Source organism: Pogoniulus pusillus, chromosome 31 (assembly GCF_015220805.1).
Source record: "Pogoniulus pusillus isolate bPogPus1 chromosome 31, bPogPus1.pri, whole genome shotgun sequence".
In the NCBI taxonomy this organism is placed as follows: domain Eukaryota; kingdom Metazoa; phylum Chordata; class Aves; order Piciformes; family Lybiidae; genus Pogoniulus; species Pogoniulus pusillus.
Genome location: NC_087294.1, coordinates 16,385,859 through 16,394,476, shown reverse-complemented (window position 1 = coordinate 16,394,476; position 8,618 = coordinate 16,385,859). Strand labels below are relative to the sequence as shown.

At 56.9% G+C, this 8,618-nt stretch overlaps 1 protein-coding gene and 1 long non-coding RNA gene across 5 annotated transcripts in view; one reads left to right on the top strand and one right to left on the bottom strand.

The window, feature by feature from the left end:
- Nucleotides 1-499: 499 nt before the first annotated feature.
- The window catches only part of ELOVL4 (ELOVL fatty acid elongase 4), a 53,109-nt gene continuing 44,990 nt past the window's right edge, over nt 500-8,618 (bottom strand). For 3 of the 4 annotated variants that reach the window (XM_064169094.1, XM_064169095.1, XM_064169096.1), the window contains exons 7-12: nt 8,343-8,488; nt 8,040-8,218; nt 3,866-4,108; nt 2,568-2,680; nt 1,546-1,675; nt 500-758 (exon numbers count right to left, since the gene is read on the bottom strand). The gene's annotated coding sequence lies outside the window, so the exon portion shown is untranslated. Of the gene's footprint in view, nt 759-1,545; nt 1,676-2,567; nt 2,681-2,884; nt 3,043-3,865; nt 4,109-8,039; nt 8,219-8,342; nt 8,489-8,618 lie in introns of those variants that run through there. The other variant, XR_010307926.1, reaches the window with a different exon arrangement.
- LOC135189101 (uncharacterized) lies at nt 4,543-5,508 on the top strand. The gene is made up of 2 exons (XR_010307927.1): nt 4,543-5,188; nt 5,251-5,508. It is a non-coding gene; the product is annotated as an uncharacterized LOC135189101 (long non-coding RNA).

Below are 8,618 nucleotides of genomic sequence, written 5' to 3'. Positions count from 1 at the left end.
AGGGGGGGAGAGGAAGAGGAGAGGGGAGGGGGGGGGGGGGAGAGTGAAGAGGAGGAGGAGGGGGGGAGAGTGAAGAGGAGGAGGAGGGGGGGAGAGTGAAGAGGAGGAGGAGGGGGGGGGAGTGTGAAGAGGAGCGAGGGGGAGGGGCTGTATAGTCTGGGGAAGAGAAGGGATCTCCTTAACGTCTATACATTGCCGAGGGGCAGGGGTCAGCACCAAGGTGCCAGCTGCTGCTTGGTGGTGCTCAGCACTAGGACAAGTAACAACAGACAGAAGCTGCTCCGCCTCACCAGGAGCAGAGATTTCTTGGCTGGGAGGCTGACAGAGGACTGGGACAGACTGAAACCAAAACATTGCTCAGAACACAAAAGAACCTCTGAAGCGATGGCAAAAAGCTCAAGGAAAAGAGGTTGGATTTTCATGATTCTGTCCCTTAAAATATGTCAGACTAACAGCAGAGTGAAAAATGTGACATTCCTGCAGGTGGAACAGTTAGAACTGTGGCAGACATGATTGGCTGTTTTAATCCAGAAGTTCATTTGGTTTAAGCCTAGTTCTAAATAGTGACAATAGATACACTAGGCACAGCATAGCAACAAGCTTACATCAAAGCATTTCTAAAGCCTCTGCAACTAAGTCCTTCTTGACTGACAAGAGCATCACCTCACTGAATAAGCAATGAACTCTACCATTACAGCAGCCTTGGCCTCATAGATGACTCTCTTGCTTCGTTGCAGAAGTCCATCACCAGCCTGTGCCTGCAATGTCAAATGGAACCATGTCAAAACTGCTGACACTTTGCAGTTATGATCCCAACAGTTCATTCTTCAGACCTCCCAACCCTTAAGTCCCTTAAGAAGGAAGTGAAAAGCAATTGCTCTTGCATTTCATGCTGCCCAGACGCTCCCAGCTCCTCCAGTAAGGCTAAGCATTCCAACAGGCTCATGCCAAACTCTCCCACAGTTGTTTGAGACCATCACAGCAAACTAACAGCAAGTTGCTGCTCTGCTCTCAGACCACAGAGGCTGCCTAGGGAGTCGCCGTCCCTGCAGCTGCTCAAGAAAAGCCTGGATGAGGCACTTAGTGCCATGGCCTAGCTGACTGGAGAGGGCTGGGGCTAGGTTGGGCTGGATGAGCTTGGAGGTCTCTTCCAACCTGGCTGATTCCATGATTCTAAGTGTACAAATACCCCAGCTGTGTGCTTTGAACCTTGTCAATAAGCTTTCTGCAGAGACTGAATGATAAGAAACAGGTTGGTTGTAGTTATTAACAACCTTTGCCTGGATACCAACATTAATATTGGTTATTAATTGTGCATCACTCATAACGCACCCATTCCATGGCTCTTGGAGTTCCCACAGTGAGAACAGCAAAGGATGGCACACCCCAAGCACTCCTCACCACGTATTCACTGCCAGCACCCAGCACGGGAAGACAGCCAGGACAGGAAGATAAATCACACGGCGTAACAATCGGAGCCACCGCAGCTAAGGGGGGAAAAACCAAACACCAACCAATATATCTCAAGCCACAACAAAGACTTACTTCAGCAGCACCATCCAAGATATCCTTCATGAACTTAACCATGTCCTCTGTCTTCTCCAGGTGTCTGTCTGGCAGCAAACACTGCTGGTTGGAGGCATTCAAGGCGACGGTAGTACGGATGGTCAGCTCGCTGGCAATGGAAAGCAGATGGGTTACAGGTTTGAAGAGCCACAGTGTAAAACACTGCAAAGCAAAGAATTCCTACAGCATGTCAGAGGGCGCTCAGTGAGCTTCTCCCTGTGTGTGTTCCCTTAAAGGCAAGAGGGGAAGGGGGAAGAGAATGGTACAAAAAAGCTTCTCAGCAGTACTTTGTCCCCTCACATCCGTGCAGGCAACGCGATGGAAGCTTACTGCATTTCACACCCCCACAGGTAGCTCATGACTTCCCCAGCAGCAAGAGATCACAGACAGGAACCTTGCACATGAAACGTACTACTAAGGTAACACAGGAAGTCTTTCAGCATGCAAAGGCAAAAGCACAACCCAAAACATTCCACATGGCCACAGTCCAGCTGAAGAACGAAAAACTGCTGGAACCAGTTCAGAGCAGGACCACGAGGATGAGCCAAGGGCTGGAGCACTTCTAAGAGGATAGGCTGAGGGAGCTGGGGCTGCTCAGCCTGAAGGGGACAAGACTCCAGGGAGACTTTAAAGCTACCTCCCAGCACCTGAAGGGAACCTGCAGCAGGAAGGCTGCAGAGGGACTTTTTCCATAAGGGTGTCTAAAGACAGGGCAAGGGGAATGGTTTGAAGCTGAGGGAGAGCAGGGCTGCTCAGAGTGGATCTGAGGAAGAAGTTCTTCAGCATGAGAGTACTTTGGCTTGCAGAGACAGAAACACTGTAATGCCTGTTCATGAATTTACAGCCAAGGTCACAAGCGTGCTTCTGTCAGCAATTACTGCTTCTATGCCCACCAATCACACAGTAGTGTGTCCTTTGTGAACAAACAGCATCTGAGGCCAGCTGCACCAAGTATTCAGCGACAAAACAAAGCAAATCAACAAAACAAATCTCCTACTTACCCAGCCCAAAAAGCAAACACTTCTCTGCCAGAGAAACAGGCAGAAACATCTCAGCAGACAGACAGAAGAGCTTGCACAGGAGAAGCAGGTGAAGAAGGTCTCCTTTTTGGCACCTATAAAGCACCAGATCAGTCACATCACTTTAACTTCAAATGAGAGACAGCTGCTTTTAGATTCACTGCACTCAGGTGTTCATCTAGAGACAGCCCACAGAAATCCAGAACTTGTGCTCCCTGAGTCCCCGTGAAGCTCCTAGAATCTTCCAGAGCACAAGCACAGGATGTTGTGCATGCTTTGATCACCCAGAGAAAACTTACAGAGCTGACATCTTCAACTCTGGTTTTTCCCTTCCTTCACTCCAAAGGCCAGAGAAGAAGTAGTCAACTGCAAATGCCAAGCAACTTCACTCCCGAATGATGCATTTGAAGACAATGACCATTAAGGGCAAATGTCAAGCATCTTGTTAACCTACTCCCATGTGCCTTGTCTGTACTGAGTGCAGCCAGCATCCTTCATGCACTTCATGCTGCTTCTCTGAGGGAGCTCAGTTGTATGCCTCTCTTAAAGAAAGCATCAAGAATGAAATGGGACTCTCCTGAAATCAGAAGCACAGGCAATGCATAACCATTCTTTACAGCCCCAGTTACAAACTGGGCAGGCTGCAGAGGTGCGCCCAGGCCAACCTCATGGCATTCATCAAGGCCAAGTGCAAGGTCCTGCACCTGGGTGGGCACAATCCCAAGCACAACTCCAGGCTGGATGGGGAACGGCTGAGAGCAGCCCTGAGGAACAGGCCCTGGGGGTCTGGGCTGATGCAAAGCTCAAGAGGAGCCTGCAGTGTGAGTGCAGCCCAGACAGCAACCCTGTGCTGGGCTCCAGCAAGAGCAGTGTGGGCAGCAGGGCAAGGGAGGGGATTCTGCCCCTTGCCTCTGCTCTCCTCACACCCCATCTGCAGTCCTGGGGGCAGTTCTGGAGCCCCCAGCACAACCAGGACATGGAAGTGTTGGAGCCAGTGCAGAGGAGGCTACCAAGATGCTGAGAGGGCTGCAGCAGCTCTGCTCTGAGCACAGAGTCTGATCAGTGAGCTCACTGCTGGCTGCAGCTACCTGGAGGGAGGCAAAGTCCTACAGCTGTGCTGCTCAGGGACATGCTTTAGGGGTGACCTGGCAGTGCTGCCTTAAGGGCTGCCCTGGATGATTTGGAAGCTCTTCTCCAACAGCAACCACTCCATGCTTCTACTCCTCAGAACCGGTGCACCTGACTGCCAGAAGGAGCACAAACTCCACACAAAGCTTTACCTGACCCAGCCTCTTTGGCCACCTGCGTCTCGTGGGGGATGTTCCTCAGCATCTGCTCCTCCCGCATGAGCTGGTGCTGGGCTGAACCCTCCTGCTGCCTGGGGAACGGCCATGCTGCTCCTGCTGCTCCTTCAGCTCATGCCGTGCTTGCTGGAGAGAGCTGCAGAACCCAACGGCAGCACAGATTGACACGGAGGGGCTCTGGCAGCAGCAGCTTGAGTGCAGGCAAATCCACCCCTGCAGCTGAGCACAGTCACTGCTTTGGCCCGGAGCCGCTCGCAGTGGCGCCTGGAGGAGCTCGGAGGCCTAGAGCGGCTTTGACCAGCGAGAGGAGAGCCCAGAGCGTCGCCTGCCAGCCGGAAGTGACGGCACGGAGGCAAGATGGCGGCGCGGAGCGAGCTGCTGCGGCTGTACCCAGCCCCGGGGGGGTCTTAGGCGGAGTTGGGGGGTCCCGGGAGGGGTCCGAGAGGGCTCGGGGGGGGGCGGGGGAAGGGGCTGGGGGGTTTTGGAGAGTCCCAGAGGGGCTTCGGGGGGGCCCCAGGGGGGTTTGAGGAGTCCCGGGGGGGGGGATGAGGTGGCTGGAGGGGGGGCGAGCAGTGGGGGGAGGGTCTGGGGATGAGTCAGTGGTTGCCAGGGGCGCTTGGGGGGGTCGCAGGGGGATTTGGGGGGGGGGCGAAGTGGCTGAAGGGGGTAGGGGGAGGGTCTGGGGGTGTTGTAGGCGGCCCCGGGGTTGGGGGGGTTTGGGGGCGCCTTGGGAAGGGTCCGAGGTGGCTGGGGGGAGGGGGCAGTGGAGCAGAGGGAGGGTCTGGGGGTGTCATGGGGGTCCCCGGGTGAGGTTTTGACGGGGGTCAGAGGTGGCTGGGGGGGGAGGGGAAGGGTCTGTGGGTGCCGTAGAGAGTCCCAGGGGTGCCTGGGGGGGACTGGGAGCAGTGGGAGGGGACTGGGGGGACGCTGGGGGGTGCTGGGGTCCCTCCCCCGAGGCTCCTTGACCTGCCCTGCCAGGGAGGTGCTGCTGCCGCTGCCTGCTGGCCTGGCACAGGTGGCACTGAGGGCGCTGGGCCCAGGCCTGCAGCCCCCAGCCCGGCCCTGGGGGAGGCCTCAGCAGCGCCCCCAGGCCAGGCTGCAGTGCTGCGGGGACAAGCTGAGGGCCTGAGTGGGCACTGGGGGGCGCTGGGCGGGGACGGGGAGGGGCTGGGGGATTAGTGGGGGCATACAAGGAGGTGAGTGGGGGTCTCTGGGAGGCCAGTGGGCGGGTCTGCGGGTCCCTGGGTGGTCCCTAGGAGGGTCTGAGGGTCCCTGAGAGGTCCCTAGGAAGGTCTGGGGGTCCCTGAGAGGGTCTGGGGGTCCCCGAGAGGTCATCAGAGGTCCCTGGGAGGTTATTGGAGGTCCCTGGGAGGGTCTGGGGGTCCCTGAGCCCTCCCCCCATAGGCTCTGGGTCTCCCGGGGGGCTGGAGGCCTGCGGGGGGAGGTCTCCTCCTTCCTGGAGCTGCTGGGGCTGTGCTGGAGACCATCGAGCACTTCGGAGGGGCGGGGCAGGGGCAGGCCCCCGCCCACGCCAGAGGACGCACCAATCAGCTGCTGACCCTCCCCGTCCTAACCAGTTCCCCCCCCCCCCAATAAAGCACCAAACTCCGCCAGGTGGACCCTGCCTTCATTTATGCAAATGAGGGGGCGGGGCACAGGGGTGACCATGCCCACAGCCCCCCCAGGATCCACCAATCAGCTGCTGACCCTCCCGGTAACCCCTCCCCAACCCCCAACCCATCTCCAAGGTACTCAAAGGCAGAGCCTGATATTGAAATGTATGCAAATGAGGGAGGCAGAACAAGCGGCAAACCACGCCCATCACAATCCACCAATCAGCAGCCACCTCCTGAACTACTCCTCCAAAGGAAGCTCCAAATCTGTCACCATATAATTAGTTACGCGGGGGCGGGGCCGAGGGGGCGGGGCCAGGCGCAGCATGGGGAGGGGGCGTGGCTATGGAAAGGGGGTGTGGTTATGCAAATACAGAGGCAGCAACCAGAGCCAGGCAAGAAAGGCCAGGGAGGGGGCGTGGCTCCGCCAGCCCACTCCTCCCGCAGCAGCAGACCCCTGCAGAGCCCTGCAGTGCCCTAGAGACATCTCCAGACTCCTGCAGACAACTTCAGACCTTTCCAAGGCCTCTGCAGACCCTTACAGACCCCTGCAAACTCTTCACACCCCTAAGACCTCTACACACAGCCACAGCCTCCTCTGCAGAGCCCTGCAGCCCCCTCCACACCTTCAATGGATTCCTGCAGACACTTAACAGATGCCTGACAGAGCTCCACAGACCCCTGCAGACCTTTACAAGATGCCTGCAGACACCTGCGGGCCCAGAACAGAAACCTCCACACACCTGCTGAATGCTACAGACACTCGCACACCCCTCCAGCCTCCTAGAGACCTCTAGGGACCCCTCCCGACCTTTCCATAGAGCCCTGCAGACCCCTGCATGTCTTTAAGAGGCCCCTAGAGACCCCCACAGACCTCTACAGACTGCCAGAGAACCCTGCAGACCCCTACAGACACCTCGAGACCTTTGCAAGGCACCTCAAGACCTTCACAGCCTTTTGAGACACCTACAGCACCACAGACACCTCTACCGACCCCTAACCACCTCCACAGACACCCAGAGAGCTCCACAGACACCCAGAGAGCCCTCCAGGCCCCTAAGGGTACCTACAGATGCCTCCAGACCCCCGCACACCTCTGCACACTCAGAAAAGCCTCCAGGCCTTTTAGAAGACCCCTGCAGACACCTACAGACCTGGGCAGACTCCTACAGCTGCTTGCACAGCCCTGCAGACACCGACAGGCTCCTCCTGGCCTGCAAGCTCACACCATGTGCTCGCACTCAGCTTCTCCCCAGCACCCCCAGGGCTGCTCTTTATCGCCTCCGCCCCCAGCCCGCAGGCACAGGCAGGCTTCCTCCCGCCCACACGCAGCACCCTGCCCTTGCTCTCCTGGAACCTCACAAGCTTCGCCTGGGCCCAGCTCCCCTGCCTGCCCAGGTGTTTCCTGGATGCCATCCTGCCCCTCTGCTTGCTCTCCAGCACCACTCAGCTTGGGGCCACCTGCAAACACGCTGCCAGTGCACCTCTATCTCATTTGGGACAGTCACACTTTAGAGACACTGGACAAAAGTGTCCTGGAGCCAAAGAACTCCTTCACTGAATGCAGACACCTACAGACCCCTCCACACCTTTAACAGCCCACTGCAGCCCACTGCAGAGACCTCCACAGACCCATTAAAAGGCACCTCCAGACCCAGGCAGACCTCTACAGAGAACTAACAGAGCCCTGCAAATCCCTACAGGCATCTACGGACCCCTGCAGGTGTCTGCAAACACATACAGACCCCTACAGAGCTCCCCACACCCATCCAGACCTCTCCAGATATTTAACAGACCCCTGCACACATCTACAGACCCCTCCAGAGCCTTCAATGATGCCTGCAGGCACCTACAGACCCACACAGAAACCTCCAAACACCTACTCAACTCTACAGACCTCTGCAGACTCTCTCAGACCCTGACAAATAGCTACAGACCCCTTCACACCTCTGCAGACACCCACACTCACCTACACACCACCACAGACATGGACAAAGCTCAACAGGCACCTGCAGACCCCTCCACACCTTTAAAATTGCCCAGAGACTCCTACAGAACCCTGCCAAAATCTACAGACCCTGACAGAGCTCTGCAGACCCCTCCAGACATTTGAAAGGTGCCTGCAGACCTCCACACCCCCCTAGAGACAGCTGCAGGCACCCACATTCCTCTACAAAGCTCTAGAGACCTCTACAGACAGCTACAGACCCCTCCAGACATTTAAGAGGTGCCTGCAGACCCCTGCAGCACCCTAGAGACATCTACAGACAACTTCAGACCTTTCAAAGGTGTCTGCAGACCCTTAGAGATCCCTGCAAATTCTTCACACCCCTCCACTAACTCTAACCTGTCAGCACCTCCCAGCAGCAGGGAACAGAGAGAAGCACTCCACAGCCGTTTGCACGAGAGGCTTTCTGCTCATCCAGCTGCTCTGTCAGCATCTGCATTGGACAGAATCTTCAGCTACTAGGTCAGAGCTCGGACTGAGCAATCTCCTTTTCAACCCTTCCCTCCTGGCAGACACAGACAAACCCTACCTGGAGCCCACAGGAGCCGAGCCAAAGGAGATCACCCTGCCAGGCTGCAGGGCCAGGCTGCAGCGGCACCAGCGTCCGTGCTGACGGATTCACCGCAGCAGCTGGGGCCCTCGTGCCCATCCTGCTGCTGCTGCACATCTGGCTGGCTTGGCCAGTGGAGTGGAAAGCAAAGTGCAAACCTGCCAAGAGTGAAACAACCAAGGACAAAGCTCAGTTACTCACACTGTGAAGGTGAGGGCACGCTCCTATGCCCCCAGTAAAAACACTGCCAAAGCATTTCATTTTCCACTGCCATGCACTGACCTTGCAGAGCTCTGAGCTGATCCCACTCCAACACTCCACCTCCAGTGCACACAGTCAGCTCTGACTGCAGGGTGCTGCCATGTGGGCCATGCACACACAGGAGGGACGCCTGGCCCCCAGCACTGCCCAGCAGACATGCTCCTGAGCTGCCAGGGACACGTACCAGTGACAGCCAGACAGAAATAAAGCACATCAGAGCACCCCACCAGAAGATGGGAAAGACAACCCCTGACACTTGGTTGCCTTTTTCACACACACAACAAACGAGCTGCTCCG